This window comes from Pelmatolapia mariae, linkage group LG16_19, assembly GCF_036321145.2.
Source record: "Pelmatolapia mariae isolate MD_Pm_ZW linkage group LG16_19, Pm_UMD_F_2, whole genome shotgun sequence".
Taxonomy (NCBI): Eukaryota; Metazoa; Chordata; class Actinopteri; order Cichliformes; family Cichlidae; genus Pelmatolapia; species Pelmatolapia mariae.
The window spans coordinates 201,416-219,033 of NC_086241.1; the positions used below are offsets into that span (position 1 = coordinate 201,416).

At 45.5% G+C, this 17,618-nt stretch overlaps 1 long non-coding RNA gene across 1 annotated transcript; it reads left to right on the plus strand.

Moving 5' to 3' along the window:
* Positions 1–7,548: 7,548 nt before the first annotated feature.
* On the plus strand, positions 7,549–16,648 carry LOC134644436 (uncharacterized). Its single transcript, XR_010096491.1, has 3 exons — positions 7,549–8,189; positions 16,371–16,419; positions 16,554–16,648. It is a non-coding gene; the product is annotated as an uncharacterized LOC134644436 (long non-coding RNA).
* Positions 16,649–17,618: the final 970 nt, after the last annotated feature.

The following is a 17,618-nucleotide window of genomic DNA, read 5'->3' on the forward strand; positions in this document are numbered from 1 at the left end:
TGCAGGGAGAACATGTGGAACCGCCCCTCCCGCTGTGTGTGTGTGAGTGTGAGGGAGGGAGAAAAAGGAAAGTCGAAAAGTACGAGGTGCTACCGAGCAGAAATGGGAGCTGGAAGCATGTAAATATAATAATAAACACTGCAGCCAAGAAGAGTGCCTGACGAGCCCAGTTGTAAGTAAGCTATTAAGACTCGACTGTACACCATGTTCGTGTTTTCCTCCGAAACAATAAAGTTCTGCTGGAGCACCTTTCAACGCCTCTCTTTGTCTCTCGCTAGCAAAGTTGACCCAGACAGTAAAGCTAGTTCCCGGCTACGAGCCCGACACGGAACCCAAAGTATTAGCCAGAGGTCTCCTTACCACGGTTTGGAGCCGCGGACCTGGCCAAGGTAACAAGAGAGTGCTAACATGTTGAGGGCTGTGTTAGTTCAGTGAGAGATTTATTTGGAAAGAAAACAATTTTCCCTTGCAGTCAAAAACTAATGTGTACGCTTATGCCTGCATTTTTATTTTGTTAAATACAAACAAAATTGTAGCGAAAGTGCTGCCACGTGTCTGGCCAGAAAGAGCTGTTTATTTGGTAGTTCAATGAAACTACTGTACTATACTGCTGAGTGACTGTCTGCTGCTCGTCAAATTCATTGCAATGTTGACCCTGCGCTAACTTCCATATGACAAATGAAACTGAAACTGAAAGGTTTCAGATAGTTGAGAGTGAGAAATAAATTGCGTTCATGTTTGCAATTTTGTCTTGTTACACAATATTTGGAATTAAATAAAACAAACAAAACACTACATTTTAGGAAATATTAGTGGGTGTTTTCGTGTTTGTTTTTTTGTACTACTTGGACACTAAAGTGGCCCTCCAATGAGATGACGGTGCCAGAAGTGGCCCACGGCTCATTTGAGTTTGAGACCCCTGTTCTAGAGAGAGTGATGAATATTTCTGCTATAAGCGTGGAGAAAATGGTCACATAGCTACAAGATGCACTGCACCTGAGAACCCACAGAAAGTCATAAGAAAACTTATACGATTAGTGCGAGGATTATCTGGTCCTAACAAGGAGGACCCAAATCCTACAGGAGAAGAGCAATGCGTTGCTCGAACCAACAAGGTTGAAGTCCCAGAAACTGACACAGGCCTGCCTGATGGTCTTGTAGGCCCATCATTTATTCACACAGTCAAAGTCAATGATGTGGCCTGTGATGCTCTTATTGATAGTGGGTCTAACGTGACTATCATCTTTGAAAGCTGGTATAACCAACACTTGGCAGATGTCCCCATAAAACATCTCTCTCGCTTGGGACTCTGGGGACTTGCAGACACAGAGTATCCCTACAAAGGCTATGTTGTTGCAGAGATGGAGTTTACCAGAGAGATCACTGGTGTCTCTGGGCGAGTAGAAGTGCTCGCATTGATTTGTCCTGACCCAAAAAACCAGCAACAAACACCTGTGTTGGTTGGCACCAATACGTCTCTGTTCCACCGCCTATGGGACTTGGTGCAGATGAAAGGTGACCAGAACACAACTCATTCTGTGAGAATTCAGTCTGTGTATGCCCCTATCAGGGCGCAGGAGCAACTGCCAAAAAATGATGCGCTGGGACAGATAAAATGGAAAGGGCCCTACCCTCTCTCTATCACCCCAGGAGCAAATTGCTATGCCACCTGCAAAGTAGACAGGCACAGTGCCCCCTCCAAAGATCTTATCTTGATCGATGCACCTTCTACCCAGTTACTCCCTGCCGGCATACTGGTACAGCCAGGTGTGCTCTCAGATGCTGGCATAGACAGAAATAGCTTGAATGTGCTCCTCCAAAATAAGTCCACAAAGACAGTCTCCATACCAGTGGGATCTGTCATTGCTGAAATGTTTGCCGTGGATACAGTCACCCCAGTCCAACCCTCTGACCTTGCCACTGAGAAAATAGATCCAAACCTCTTCGATTTTGGGGACTCCCCTATTCCCGAGGAGTGGAAAAGTAGACTTCGGCAGAAGTTAGCTGAGAGGAGAAATGTCTTCTCAATGCATGAGTGGGACGTTGGCTTGGCTAAAGGGGTCGAACACCACATTCGTCTACATGACCCTAGACCTTTCTGGGAGAGGTCAAGGAGACTAGTCCCAGCTGACATAGATGATGTGAGGCGACACATACAGCAGCTGTTAGCTGCTGGAATTAGTCCCGTAGCCCCTATGCCTCCCCAGTTGTTGTTGTGCGGAAAAAGAATGGGGCTATACGAATCTGTATCGATTACAGAACACTGAACAACCGCACTACACCTGATCAGTATACAATGCCACGCTGATGGTTCTCAGTCCTAGATCTGCGTAGTGGCTACTATCAGATAGAAATGGCTGAGGAGGACAAGGAAAAAACGGCATTTATTTGCCTGCTTGGCTTCTATCAATTTTAGTGCATGTCACAAGGGATCACTGGAGCACCTGCAACGTTCCAACGCTTAATGGAAAGGCTGTTGGGGACATGTATCTTCTGGAAGCCCTTGTGTACTTGAACGATATCATTGTCTTTGGCAGAACGCTTGAAGAGCATGAGCAACGCTTCTTTAAGGTGTTGGACAGACTAGAGGAGATTGGTTTGAAAGTCTCCATTGAGAAATGCCAATTCTGTCGTCCTCAAGTTAAGTATGTGGGTCACATTGTATCCACAAATGGAATAGCCACCGATCCAGAGAAGGTTGAGGTGGTGAAACACTGGAAAGTGCCCACTCACTTGAAACCTCTCAAGTCTTTCCTCGGATCTTGTAGTTACTATCGGAGTTTCATAGCGAACTACTCCGCCATTATCCATCCTTTGTCAGAACTCACCAAGGGTTATGCACCCACTTGGAAAGACCTCAAAGCCACGAAGAGCATAGACCCAAACCAAACCTATTTCAAAGCATCCGAGCCGTTTGCTGAATGATTGACTCAAGCCTGCCAGGCTGCTTTCGAACGGATCCGTGAATGTCTGATCAATGCTCCCGCTGACCCCACCAACACATACATCTTGCATGTGGACGCCGGCATGAATGGTTTAGGTGCTGTCTTGAACCAAGAACATCCTGAGGGCCTAATGCCGGTAGCTTTCACAAGTCGAAACCTCAAAGACTCAGAACGTAACTATCCAGTTCATCAACTGGAATTCTTGGCAGTAAAGTGGGCCATCGTGGATAAATTTCACGATTACCTGTATGGTGCCAAATTCATTGTCAGGACTGACAATAACCCATTAACGTATGTATTGACCTTAGCTAAGCTCAGTGCTGTAGGGCATCGCTGGCTCACTGCCCTCGTCATGTATGATTTCACCATACAGTACCTCCCTGAGCGCCACAACGTTGATGCTGACTTGCTGTCGCGACAGTATGCCCAAGAGGAAGTTGGAGAATGGACTTCCATCCCGCCTGCTGGCATTAAAGCTCTCTGTAAACGGGCCTGCATTAGGGAAGGAGCAGTTGTACCTGACAGATTGGTGGATCAATTTGGCGCTCCTGCCTCTGCAGTACCAGAAGCCTATGCATTTCCTGTGAATCTCAGCGTAAACATCCTTGATCAGCTAAGTCCAAAAGATATTCACACATCACAAGATATGGACCCTACCATTGGGCCATTGAAGAAAGCAATCAAGAGCAATAAAGGGTTTGCTCGCTCTAAAATTGATTCGCCAGAGACTGTGATGCTCCTCGGTGAAAGTCGCAAATTGGAGTTGAGTGATGGATTACTCTACAGAGTAAAAGAAAAGACGTGTGGAAAACAAAGCCGGCAGATTGTCTTGCCAGCAAGATACAGGTCTATGGTGCAACAACAACAACAACAAAAAAACAGACCACAGGGCTCTAGAGTGCGACCAAATTGTCCCGACCAAAAAGTCTCCATGTGATCAACAACAGACACACATTATGCCCCTATCGTGGTCTAAACCAATCAGAGATAGTCAGGGGCGGGACCTCTGTGATTGGCCGTGGTCCTGTAGTTGTCCCGTAGTCCTTTGTGTACGTTTGAAAGTGCAGGTCGATAGACAGAGGTGAGTAGCTTGAATAAAGCGACATCGATTCATTAAATCCTGAATCGACTTTTAAATATAAACGTATTTTGCCATAAACGCCAGAATCTCAGGTTAAAGCTCACAGAACTATTTCAACAACCAGCAAACAGTAAATGAGAGCAGGTAATGGACTCCACACAAAGACGTAAACACAGACCCGACGCATCAGAATCAGCTTTCTCTTTCTCGTCTTTCTCACCCGACGGCCCGCACACGGACACGCCGTCGGGGCTGAAAGCCGACAGCTCGCTGACTCTGATGCGTCGGCGGGTCCACGCTTTGTGTTTACGTCTTTTTTGCGCTCGATTCTGAGCTGCAGGTTTTGTTTTTCTCCAACCAAAATTCACCGAGCCAGCAGCAAAAGAAACTATGCTTCACGTTTGATAAACATCGTCATGAATTCTCTCTGACTTTGCTGTTTTGCTTCCACCACGATACAAACTTCCTGCACAGCTCTCTCTCTCTCTCTCTTCTGCATTATCCATTCGTTTATCACCCATCAGTCCATCGTTGTTTACAGCGCTGTCGGCTGCTGTCTGTTTTTCTTTTTTTTTTACTTAAATGACCTCGGACAGGAAAGCCTCATTTCTGCTGTTCAATACTGAAGAAATTTACACTTTTTAAAATTCTGCAAAATTACAGAATATTTTTAAGGTTATCTGCTATAAAAATCCAGGCCAGGAACATCTGCTTCATGTTTTTCTGTTTTATTCTCAGTTACTTTGACACAAAGGCCTCTGCTGTGACGCTCACACCTCTGAAGAAGGCTCACAGTGTCAGTACTGATAAATGATCAGAATTATAATATTTCTGACTGTCTGAGGCAAAATCAAATCGAATGGATGATAGAAATCAGTGATGATACCCAGCCCTAGTGAGCAGCCTAGGCCCGACAGAGTGGATGTACAATTAAGCCCAAAATTATTCATACCCTATGCAAAAATTGCTAATTCCATATTTTTGTCTATGAAAAGAAGGACTGAGAAAACTTTGGTTTCAATCCATTTTAGTTATGGCAGATTACAAACCAATACACCAAATCTGGTTTCTTTGCTGTTGACTTAAAGGTTACATAATCAACATTTTAGGTTTTTATGCATGTCCATAATTATTCATACCCCATGATTAATAGTCAATTGCATAGCCTTTGTTTGCAATGACAGCTTGCAAACGCTTTCGGTAGTTGCTGATCAGGTTTCTGCAAGGGTTAGGGTTAGGGCTTGGCCACTCCAAAACAGTCACATTATTGTCCTTTAACCATTTCGTGACTACTTTCGCTGTGTGCTTAGGATCATTGTCCTGCTGGAAGATCCACTGCTGCCCCAGATCAAGTTTTTCTGCTGACTGCTTGATGTTTTCCTCCAATATCTCCATGTACTGTTCATTTTTCATGATGCCATTCACTTTGATTAGATTGCCAGGCCCACTGGCAGAGAAACATCCCCAAAGCATAATGCTTCCACCACCATGCTTGACTGTCGGGACTGTGTTCTTCGGTTGGAACGCTTCACCTTTCCTTCTCCAAACGAAGGCCACATCCCTGTGGCCAAAAAGCTCCATTTTTGTCTCATCAGACCACAGCATCGACAACCAAAAGCTTGCATCCTTGTCGATATGTGCTTTTGCAAAGGCTAGTCTGGCTTTTACATGCCTAGGCTGGAGGGGTGGAGTCTTCCTTGGCCGGCATCCACGGAGGCCCTCATTGTGCAATGTGCGCTGGAGTGTCTGCCTTGATATGGTGGTTCCAGAGTCACTTAAGTTTTTCAGGATAGCTTTGGTGGTGATCCGAGGATTATTGCTGACCTGTCTCACAACTTTTCTTGACAATCTTGATGTCATCTTTTGTTTCCGGCCACGCCCCTTGAGATTCTCTACAGTGTGGAACTTCTTGAACTTGGTGATAATGCTCTGTACCGTAGCCACTGGCACTTGAAATTGCTTTCCTATAGCTTTATAGCCTTTACCATCCTTGTGTGCATTCACAATGCGCGACCGAAGGTCTTCACTCAGTTCCTTCTTCTTCGCCATGTCAATGGTTTGACTGTTGACCATGAAGTGAGAATGAATGCACACAGTCACTGAATTTATTTCAGTTTATGACATAACAGGGTGCAAAAGGGATTGCATAAGGGTAGTGGGTTATAGGTTTGGCATTAATAATGATGACCCCTACTTTTGACACCCAACAATAGCTTAAACTCCATGATCATTCTATGATCATACAGGGGTATGAATAATTATGGACATGCATAAAAACCTAAAATGTTGATTATGTAACCTTTAAGTCAACAGCAAAGAAACCAGATTTGATGTATTGGTTTGTAATCTGCCATAACTAAAATGGATTGAAACCAAAGTTTTCTCAGTCCATCTTTTCATAGACAAAAATATGAAATTAGCAATTTTTGCATAGGGTATGAATAATTTTGGGCTTAACTGTAGCTGTGGGTAATGAGAAAAGATGAAAAGAACGATTGATAACTTTTTTGTTAAGGCCTGATCCGCCTGAAATTCATAGCCAGCTCTGACACGGAGCCATCAACCTCTGAACGCTGAAAAAGCAGCAGTGTATCCAGAAAACACATTATATGCTGCAATAAATGCCCAAGTGTCCCCTCTACCACTGCCTTTCAGCAGCAGGCAGCAGCAAATCAATATTGTCTGTATAGACAGCAATTTTCCCCCCAAATTTGCTGTCCCCCCAAAAAAGTGCACATATAAAACTGCGGTGTTAAGCGATGCGGTTGAAAAATTTGGGTGCGCCTAACTTTTGTGCTGGTGAGCCTAAGAAAAAAAGTTAGGCGCACCAGTGCAACCATGGCAAAAAGTTAGTCTAGAGCCCTGGACCAGATAGCAATGGCGACACACCAAATGAGCAGACCATCACAACTCGAGTTGGTCAACTGGTGCAAAGGGGAGTATATAGATTTGACACAGTCTCACTCATCGATTCTCATTGGCTCTGCTCTTATTCATATGACCTGCTGTGGGTCACATGTGTGCATGTCGGAGGTGTTTCCCTCTTATTACACACACTCTGTAGTGTGTGTGTGTGTGTGTGCGCGTGTGGGGGAGTGTTGTTTCCATGCCCTCGATGCATTCCTGTCTTAGATCCCAGACCTTTTCCTCCTGTAGCCCTGTCTGAAATTATTCAGGCTTGCAGTATAAAGAAAAAAAAGTTTACGGTTATAAAAAATGGTTAAAATATAAATAGTTGATAAAAGGTTTAAAAATCATATGCTTGGGTACCAATGTATTTCATTTACGGTTAAGAGTCCAATAAATAAAAGGGTTTCAAGATTTAGAGTTCACTTACTGTGCAGAAGCAATATGTTGGGGTGTAACCTAAGTTTGTTTTCCCATCTAATGTCAGTTACCTTAATGTTGTATTGTCATTGGTTGTTGTGCTGATGAGCCAGTCAATGTCACTCTTCTCTGTTATGGGGCGGGATGAGTGGTAAAGGTTTGTGTGAATTTGTGGGACACAGAAGCTACGTCCGAAGAGAGAGATGTTGTAAGGCAGACATGGTGTGGATTTTGCATCTAAGTATATCATTGAGGTCGACTACCCGTGGTCCTGATATTACTTATTTGTGATCTGCAAGAGAAGCCGAGGGACGCTCTGAACGGAGAGGGAGAGAGAGGTTTCTGCCCGGATGGACCCTGCTGTTTTCTCGCCCCTGACCGTCTTCACTACTGATGAACTAACTGCTAACTGCCCGTTTCTGATCGCCCCCACTAACAAACTCATTGGACTCGTGAGTACTAACTGGAACTAAAGTGCACGTGTTTTGTTTATTGTTCAGTTTGAGTGAAGCGGCCATCAGTTTTAGGCCTCACCGCACCCGAACTTCGAATCAGGCCTGCAACAAGCACTGTGCTCATAGCTGGACTGGCCATCGGGCATACCGGGCAAATGCCCGGTTTTTTTCCGTAACGGTATAAACACTGAAAGGTGGTGGATTGGCCAGATGAAGGGAGATGTGTAAAAATAACTCAATTGTTTGATGGTGGCTATTGCGGAGCTTCTACAGATTCAGTAACATTAGCAAGTGGTGGAGGCCAGCAGATGCAACATGCTGGCAGGTGGATGACGGAAAGGCAGGAGGAGCAGAGACCCGAGGCGGTGAACTGAACTTCAGGTAAGAAGTTATGACCTGCAGTCTATCTGGGTCAGATATAAACCAAGTTTAGGTGGAGTTTATTTTCGTTATGCTGACTTTTTACAGTTAGTTACAATAACTTGTTTCTATACTGCTGGGCGGGTGCTATGATATTATTGATGTTGAACTTGTTTTATCTTATTTATAAGGTTAGTTATTAGAGTTTCCAACCATCCCGTAAAAAACGGAATCGTCTCGTATTCAGAGAAAATATTGCGCGTTTCGTATTGAGGTGAAAAGGAACACAGTTTGTCCCGTATTTCAGCTACAATGAAAAAGACACAAAGCTGGAGTTATTCTGTGTCTTTGCTGCACAGCTGCCTCTTCTCCTCTCATTCTCTCCCCCTCCCTCGCCTGTTTCTACTTCAATCATGAAACTGATCAGTGATCAGCTGATCGGCTTTTCTCTCTTGTTTGTTTATCGCTCTGAATCTTACAACAAACGTTTTCATCTGAAGTAAAATGTATAGAAATCCATTATTGTACATAGTATTATTTTAGGGTCCCATCATAATTTCTTCAGAAGTAGCTAAGTACTGTTTATGATGCCAGCATTTTCCCACATTTTCTAGATACTGTACCAGTACTGTGTGTAAAATGCCATCAAAAAGTCAATTAAGTTTTTCTTTCTCATCTGTCTTTCTGTCTCCTTTCACTTTTTAAAGGTTGCCATGTTAGAAAAAATATTTTGCCCTGCCATGCTGTTTATTGATGTGGCAAATGAATGGTTTATGAAAATATATCTAAATCTGTCATCAGTAATCAGTAATGATCATGTCTCACCTCTAGTCTTCTCTGTCTTACTTTCAGGTTTTCACCATGTGTTGTAGATAGTTCAGGAGGTTAACTCAACCAAGCAGTCTACTTTCGGGTACTGTTTAGAATACCAGAATAGGGAGGATGGTGTAGGTTTGAGTTTATTAGACTGATACATATATACCAACAAGACAGTGTACATCACTGTGACAACAGCGTTTGTTTTCATTCAAAGGCTTTATGGTTTTTCCTATAATACCTGGTGGGCCGGTCTCTAGTCAAAATGCCCGGGCCGATTTTTTGTGCCAGTCCAGCCCTGACTGTGCTACAGGTGTAGTGTGGACAGGTGAAAGTGTGTGTGTGCGTGTGGGCCCACTGTTACAAATTTGGTTTAAATTGAGTAAGTGTTTAGTTGTAACCAAAGGTATTTCCAAAGGTCGAAAATCCCGGTGAGGGATAAATTTTGTGGAAAATACAGTTGTGGTGGTCCTTATTAATTCAATTAAAGGGTATCAGGTATCATAATTAGTAGCACTACGAACCCAGGCCCAGTCTCATTGTACTATATACTCTAGCTTTACCATAGATACGTGGGACACACACTCTCTCTCTCACACACACACACAGAGAGAGAGAGAGACTCTGCAGTCTGACACAATAAATGATGAAATGCAAACATTAAAGTCAGACTTTGACTCCAGCCACGGATCACTGATGATGGTGTCTGACGAATTTCATTATATAAAAGTTTTCTTTGGCTACTGTTAGCTTACCTGCTAATATACATAAATTGCTTGTGACCCAACTTGATGCATTATCAGACAGAGACGTGGCAGTCAGAGTCATGAGAGGACGCTGATGGAAGTAACAGCAAAGATCTCAGTGGTCCATTCATAGTCAGTCTGGTAGGGGAGCACCTGAGCCAGTGTCAGGCTGGTAGAGCTGTTGTAGCTGATTCACCGATGGTACTGGGAACATAAATATCACATCTTTGGGACTTTAGTGGAAAATGTGAGTTTGTCACAGGCTGTCAGAGGAGCCAAGGAGGCGCTTTAAAATGACACTGGAAATATAAAGTGGTAACATGTGAAAACCGCTCAATAAGAAAGGTTTAATAAATGCACTGATCACTTCAATAATGGATCTTCATGCAGTTTTTCATCGATAGATTCCTCTAAAGCTTTATGTGACAGAATCACCTAAAACCTGGACTAATGTTGACCTGAAGCTTTGCTCCTAGACTGCAGGTTTTCATGTTTAAACAGGCAGGTGAGGTTCGGGTTTGACCTGTTTGGTGAGAAACAACCTGTGGGCTCCTCTGATATGAAACAGGTGCCAGCGTTAGAGCTGAACGTGTTCACTGTATAAGCAGATACTGTCGGTCACATGGCTGTTTGGTTCCTCAGATGTTTCGTTCCCATCAGGTTCTTCATGTTTTTTCCTCACACGTGTAGAACTTGCGGGAGCTCCTGGTTCTCGGTCTGGGTCGGGTCTGATGACGCTTTGGACTCAGTGTTTGCGTCGCAGGGACAGGATCCACCCCCGTGACCTGGCGTTAAGAGCAGGCAGCAGTATTTTCTGTGCAGTGACCCAAGCTGCTGTGTGCTGCAGTGCACTCTGGGAAAGCTGAAGGTTCTTCGTGTTGACGAGGGCTTTGACCTCTGACACGCTGCCACCAGTGTGATGGGCTGAAGAAGAGAAATGAGGCTTTCTGGGAAAGTGAGTGTTTTCCCAGTCCACACATCAGACCGGAGCAGCTTCCTGCTGGGGACCTTCCCATCCCTCACACAGGAAGCACTGACCCCCAAGGTGCTTCAGATGTGCAGGGACGCAGCTCGGGCCCCCGTCCATGTTATTACAACACTTGGAGCTTTACTCGCCCCCCATCCTTCTCTCCCACGCAGCGCCGCCGCTATGATGTCACCATCCTGCTCTGCTCCTGACAGACGACGAGCAGGGAGCGAGGGAACGAATGCAGGAAGATTCTCAGGAGTTAATGAGTTCAGCTCGAGCCAAGAACCAGGACAAAAAACCACAGAGAGGGACGACAGGACTGAGGAGAAACCCGAGGAATGAAGAAGACTCGGGTACAGGAACACTGAGCAGGAACAAAGCCACAGATCAAAGCCCAACAAAATAGATTTGGACCAAACTCAGAACCGAACCTGAGCCACAAAGAAAATGAGTCAAAGTCTGTGAGACAAACACATTTTAACAAAGAAGCAGAGAGAGGAAAAAGGACAAAGTCTAAAACACAAATATGACTAATTAAAGGGAAAACAGGAAGTTTCCTGAGTCAGACACAGAAGGGAAGAAGTCATTTTTAGAGCGTTTCTGAGCTCAGGTGTTTGGAGCCGCGACGTAGTCAGCTGTAGTCAGCTATTACCTGGAAGTAACCTGCACTGTGGCGATGACGATGATGATGACGGTGGTGATGACAGCAGGTGAACGTGGGCGGCGAGCCCCTTAATGAGAGCAGCGGGTGGAGGATTTACTTTGATCTGCACACGTTACACAAAGTCCTGGGAAAGGTGGAGGATTGCAGCAGAGGCTTTCTCTCCGTTAATCAGTCTTAGAAAAAAGCAATCAGAGGACAGATGTTTTCTCCTGCAGCTGGAAATCTGCGCGATGGCGGATTGAGAGCAGGACGCCACCTGTGTGCGGGATGACCACGGCAGATAATCTGCAGACTAGAGTCGGTAGGGGTCCTTAATCTGAGGCCGTGTGACCCTGATACCGTCTGCAAAGAGCCCGGGCACAAGTCAGTGTTCAGGTCGGGAAATCCTGGATTATCTCCTGTGATGACACGTGCAACCGCCAGCTAATGGAGGGAAAACATGGCGGGAACAGGAAGTCGGTGCGCCAACAGCACACCTGAGGCCAGGGTCCAGGCCACCTTTGACCTCTATGGGAGCGTTTTTTAAACTGTTTGGTTCAGGTTAGAGCAGTGTTCAGAACTGACATGGCCCAAAGGGGCATGAGCCGAGGATGGGACGGCGCAGTCAGATAACAGCGTCTGGATGTGAGGCTGCATCACATCCGATGATTTCAGAGCAACTGATATGCTCCAGTTTTCATGAATTGATGTGCAGCGCGTGCTGCCGTGGACTCTCCCACACAGGTCTGATATCTGATCCAGCGTCCTCAGCAGCTCTGCTCTGATTGGACTGTTTCAGCAAAACAAACGGAGTCTGAACATGTTGGAGGCGAGGTGTTCGAGGGGGTTCAGTGTTTGAAAGCTGAAGCCATGTTCTGACCGGAGCGGTCTACAGGTGAGCTGTAACAGGTAACACACCTGAACCTGCAGCAGCTTGCCACAGGTCCAGTGTGACTGCTGCAGATCAGCTGAGGAAGCGGAGGAAACGCTGGGCACGCTGCTCTTGGCTCTGATCAGGCTGCACGTCAGTGCTCAGCTTCACAAACCGAGCGACCTCTGAGCAGAGCAGCGTCGACGTGCTGGTTTGATGATGCGGGAACACTGTGGGTCTGTGAGCGGCACCTCTCCGTCTCACTGACGTTTCCTTGAAGCTGGATAATTGCTGGCTGCCGTGAGCAAAGCATTCAGACGAGCCCACACAGTTTGGCTGCTTCTCTGCTGCAGATGAAATTATGGGCTGTCAGTCGGCTGTAATTTTGTCCCTCTCTCTGCAGACGAGAATAATTTTGGAGCCGTGACCGTGAGCCACAGCGTGGCTGGTTTGATGGTTGAAATTTGAAGAGGTGCTTCCCTGAGGCATGCTGGGTACTCAGGGTCAGATTCCTCTGTCAGAGAAAACTGATCAGATCCTCAGCTGACAAAACCCCCGAACCCGAGCAGAGTCTGAAGTCTTCGTGAGACCAGCTGCTGAACGATGAAGATCGCTGTGAAGACATGCCAGAGTTTGAAATGTAGGTGAACACCGTGCCGCCCAGAGGCTCGTCTCGCTGACCTCCCGTTAACTGCTCGGCTCTCATTGGTTCTATGGTGAGGGTTGCAGTGACTCAGACTGAACACAGGCACAGCTTTGACCTGAATTCATCTGTGATCTCTTTATTCTCCTGTTTCAGAGGGAGCTTAAATACCAAAGCCACTGTGAACTGAATGGCTTAAAAGTCATTTGTGGGCGGAGTTAAACATTGACTTGAGATTTGGTGCTAGCTGTTAATTAGCTGCTGGCATGTGTGAGTCAAACGTGAGTCATTACTTTCTCGTGGTGATCTGCTGTGAACGCTACACGACTGTGTCCCTGAGGCCGTCTGACAGAGAACGATATCGGCCGATATTTCAGGTTATGATGGAATATCGTATCAGCGAACACCACTGAACATCAGCGTGTGCTGCTGACCCTCGCTGACCCTCGCTGTGCTCAGCCACTAACTGCACTGTGACATCACAAGCAGCGTGCTGTGTGTAGCAGGGTGGCTGTGGCTCAGGTGGTGGAGCAGATCAGCTACTGACTGGAAGGTTGGTGGTTCGATCCTTGACTTCCCCAGCCTGCATGCCAAGTATGCGGCTTAAGTATAGAAGGGTGTGAATGTATGCAGCGCTTTGAGTAGAATTCAGTCCAATAGTTTACTGACTCTTCTTCTGTGGTGCTCTGCAGGGTGGACCTCACAGCCAATCAGTATGCAGATGATGCATCACATCGTCTGATGTCACAGCGACCAGTTAGAGGCACACACACTGATTCTGTTAGCAGTCTTCAGTCTCTGAGATGCTCGGTGTCAGAGCATCTAGGTCCTTCTGCCTCACACCCTCTGCTTCGTCCATGCTTGTCAGACCTGTGACTCCACCTGTGGGTGGAGTAAAAACGGTCAGGTGATGTGTTTCAGATAAACAAGCGCTCACAGCAAGGAGACAGAGCCATTGAGCCGTCTGCACCAGGGTCCAGTCAGAATTTAAAACTCTTCCTTCGAGTCCTCTGCAGCAGAGACTCAAACCAAAATAAACTGAAACAGTAGAAACTAAAGAGAAAGCAGCTGGAACAAAGAAAACAATAAGCCTTATTGTACGCTATAATAACCATACACTGACTCCTTCCTCTGTGTCCACGGTAACCGTCGTCTGAGTGATTAACGGCCTGGTTTCTCACAGAGACGACCTTCTGTTTCCTGTGATGTGATTATTGGTTATAGATCAGTGATCGGTGCTTTGTCCTCAGTTTATGCAGGGACAAACACACTGTTGTGTCTCTCAGTGGGACACTTCCTGTCTGCTGTCCTCAGCGCCGCCACCACCGTGTCCGTGTGAAAAGAGGAACCATAAGCTGAAACATAATGATGGGAAACAACGACGCTACAGTGAGATGCCATGGCAACGTCTCTGACAGGAAGTTTATTTTAATAACTGCGAGCTGCCGCTGCCAACTTCCTCTGGCCGGGATTCAAACCCACGCAGCCAACAGGACGCTCGGCAGGACGCCGTGTCAGCCGCAGATAAACCGAGCTGTCAGTCAGCCCGAGGACAAACAGCAGCTGATCGCGCCGCCGGCCTCCTCCCACCGCTCAGGCCTCTCTGGACACCAGCCGAAGGAGAAGAAGAAGGCACGGTGAAGGTTTTCTATCTCCACACGTGAAATCAGCACGGTCCTTAGAGCACGCCCTCACACCTGCCCTTCATTAACGTCCCTGTATTTCCTAAAGTCCTCGGTTATTTTCTCTGCCTTCGCGCCACCTCATGTTAGCTCGTTAGTCGCTCTCTGAAAGGCAGTTCATGTCAAACCAGCAGCCGCTGCCAAAGAACCCATAAGACAAACCAAAGACAGCCTCCTCTGTGGCACTTCAAGGTCTCTGAGTCTGAACATGTGCAAAGGTAACAGACCGCACGCTGACTTAGCTTTACTAAGAGTTAGTTTAATCCGATCGGAGCAGCATTTTTAACTCATCATCATCTGGAAACACGATGACCTGAAACATTTTGTAAAACTTTATATAAACCTCATTTATACACAACATAAACAACGGGCCCAATGCTGAGCCTCGGGGAACCCCACAGCTCGCCCTCAGTACCTCACTGGGCTGGATGTCCCAGTGAGGTCCCCTCTGTCCTACATGTCCCCTGCTCCTGAAACTCATCAGCACATTTTTAACCCTTTGACACCAAGTGTATCATATTTGCTTCATGAGCTTTGAGATTTCTGTGTCATCAATTTTACTTTTTTCCCAGAGAAAGTGAAATAAAACACATTTTTATGCAATAAAAATATACAGGATATATCAAATATTTATACAAACTCATATCTGCAAATTAAAACGAAATTTCTTTTTAAAAAATTTGGTCAGAAAATTTAATAAAAACTCAATTTTCTAAAAATGTGAATTTTCTGGCCATTACTTTATTGCTCAGGCTTAAATGGTTAAAAACCTGTGTGTGTGTTGTGTGTGTGTGTGTGTGTGTGTGTGTGTGTGTGTGTGTGTGTGTGTGTGTGTGTGTGTGTGTGTGTGTGTGTGTCAGTGCAGCTCTGTCCTCGCTCTCAGACGTGTGCTTGCCTGGGTGCTGCCCTGTAACCGGTCCCCACAGAGACAGCAAGACGAGCGTCTTTAAGTTCAGACGTGTGTGCTCGGGCACCAACGTGGGCTCCGGGTTTCTTGGCTCGTCTGAGGCGTCACGAGCGCAAGCAGGAGAGTCTGACTCTGATGTGAGGATAACGAGGAGGAGGCGCTTTATTTCCGAAGCCACTAATCGAGTTCACTTTACGAGCTTTCCATTCACTAAAAGCAGCTCGCTCAGGTGCTCTGCAGACCTCCAAACTCCTGAAGTCACAAACGGAAAAAAAACACAGAGTTCAGCAAGAACCCAACATTTATCCCGGAAAACATCTGAGCTTCACTGGTCACATGTCTCATGTTGGAAGTGTTGAACATGCTGTGCAGCTTCTGCTCGAGTCTTTGGTAGGACTTCACTTGCTGGGACCACATCCTCATTTTAGATTTGACAGCGTTTCTCGGAGGTAATGAAGCATAAATTCAGGCTGTGGTTTGGGGAAGGCCTCAGAGAGGACTGGCTCCCAAGCCAAATCCTCACAAGTGAACGAGGGGGGGTCCCAATAAAGACAGAGAACTGTAAGGGCACATATGGAGGTGTGGTCCCACCCATGAAACTCAGATAAATTAAAAATCGCATGAAAAAAAGAGTTTTATACCTGAAATAAATGAAAAGGCAACGATAGCTTAGATACTGTTACACGTACACAGTGATTTATTTATTAGTGCATCAATTTGAAATCTTAAAAATTCAGTTAAGAATTTTTTCACCACGTCAGTTCAAATACTCGAATACTAATAACGCTAATAAAATACATGCTTAAGACAGAACCAGCCTTTATGAATCTGCCAATAAAAGCAGGAGTCAGAGTGTCGACAGTCGCCACATGTTGTCGGTTTGTCTGTTAATCCTCTGTTTTCATCTGTACACATAATCCTCAGGAAAACCAGATTACAGTGCGCAGGCTGCGGCTCGCCCAGCAGGAGACAGGTGAGGACACAACCACCACATAACACATGGTGTTTGATGAAGACTCAGTCACACACATGCTCAGTGTTAACCTTTAAATCCAGACAGCAGCAAACACTCAGTTTGTCTTAAAGCAGTCCTGCTGTCATCATCAGGTGACTTCTTCAGTGTCAGCTGACTGCAGGTCTCCAACCTTATAAACAGCACATTTGCACAATGACTGACACCAGCACCACTGAATGAACACTGGGTTGTGAGGTCAGTTTATGATCATTAATATGCAAATTGTCATGACCAAAGACCATAGGTACTAGGGGTGCAACGATACACAAAATTCACGGTTCGGTTCGGTTCGATACTTTGGTGTCACGGTTCGATATTTTTCGATACAAAAAAATGTTCATGCCTTTTTAATTTGTCATTTATTAAAATTACAAATATATATTTTAACTCAAAAGTACAGTTTTTAAATCTAATTGTAACAAGTGTCACCTGGCAGTTTGTTGCTCTCTGCCAGGTGATTGGCTGAAAGAGCTGTGAAAAGGTAGTGGGTGTGTGGGGTGAAGTCAGTGCTCTTCTGTGGAAGAAACCAGAGGCAATTAATTCACTCGGGTGCGAGTGGGTATACTGCCGGTAAGAGACTTTTGCTGTTTTGTTTGGATCATTTGCTGGTTGTGTGTGCCTATTTTTAATGTGTCGTTGGACTTTTTTAGTGTGACCACCAATTTTAATAGAAGAATTGATCAAGCCCTAGATCGACTGCGCGCAGGGAAACTGATCAATATTGTAGGTATATTGAGTGTTTGTTTTTAGCTTCATGATTTTAAATGGTTTCATAAAATTGGTATTTTATTGGGTAATATTTTAATTGATAATGTTGTTTGTTTTCCAGCTGTGCTGTCTCTGCTGTCCTTTTTTTGTTCTTTTGATTGATTTGTAATTTTCTTTTGGTTAGTCCGTCCAGCCGTAAAGGCGGTTATTGATTGAGAGCGAGTTGTGTAAGGGCGGACTAACCTCCCTCCTTTGTTTAATTGTTTGTGCCACTTCCCTTTGTCTCCCAGATTGCAGGCCATACATGGCGCTGATTCCCAGCTAGGCTGAGACCTGAATTGTTTGCAGTGCATTTCACGATTGCAGTGTCGCTAAGCGGGGTGTGACGGGTTGCAGTGTAATTATATTCGCACAGTGTGGTAAGTCTCATGTGCAGCTGGGATATCAGC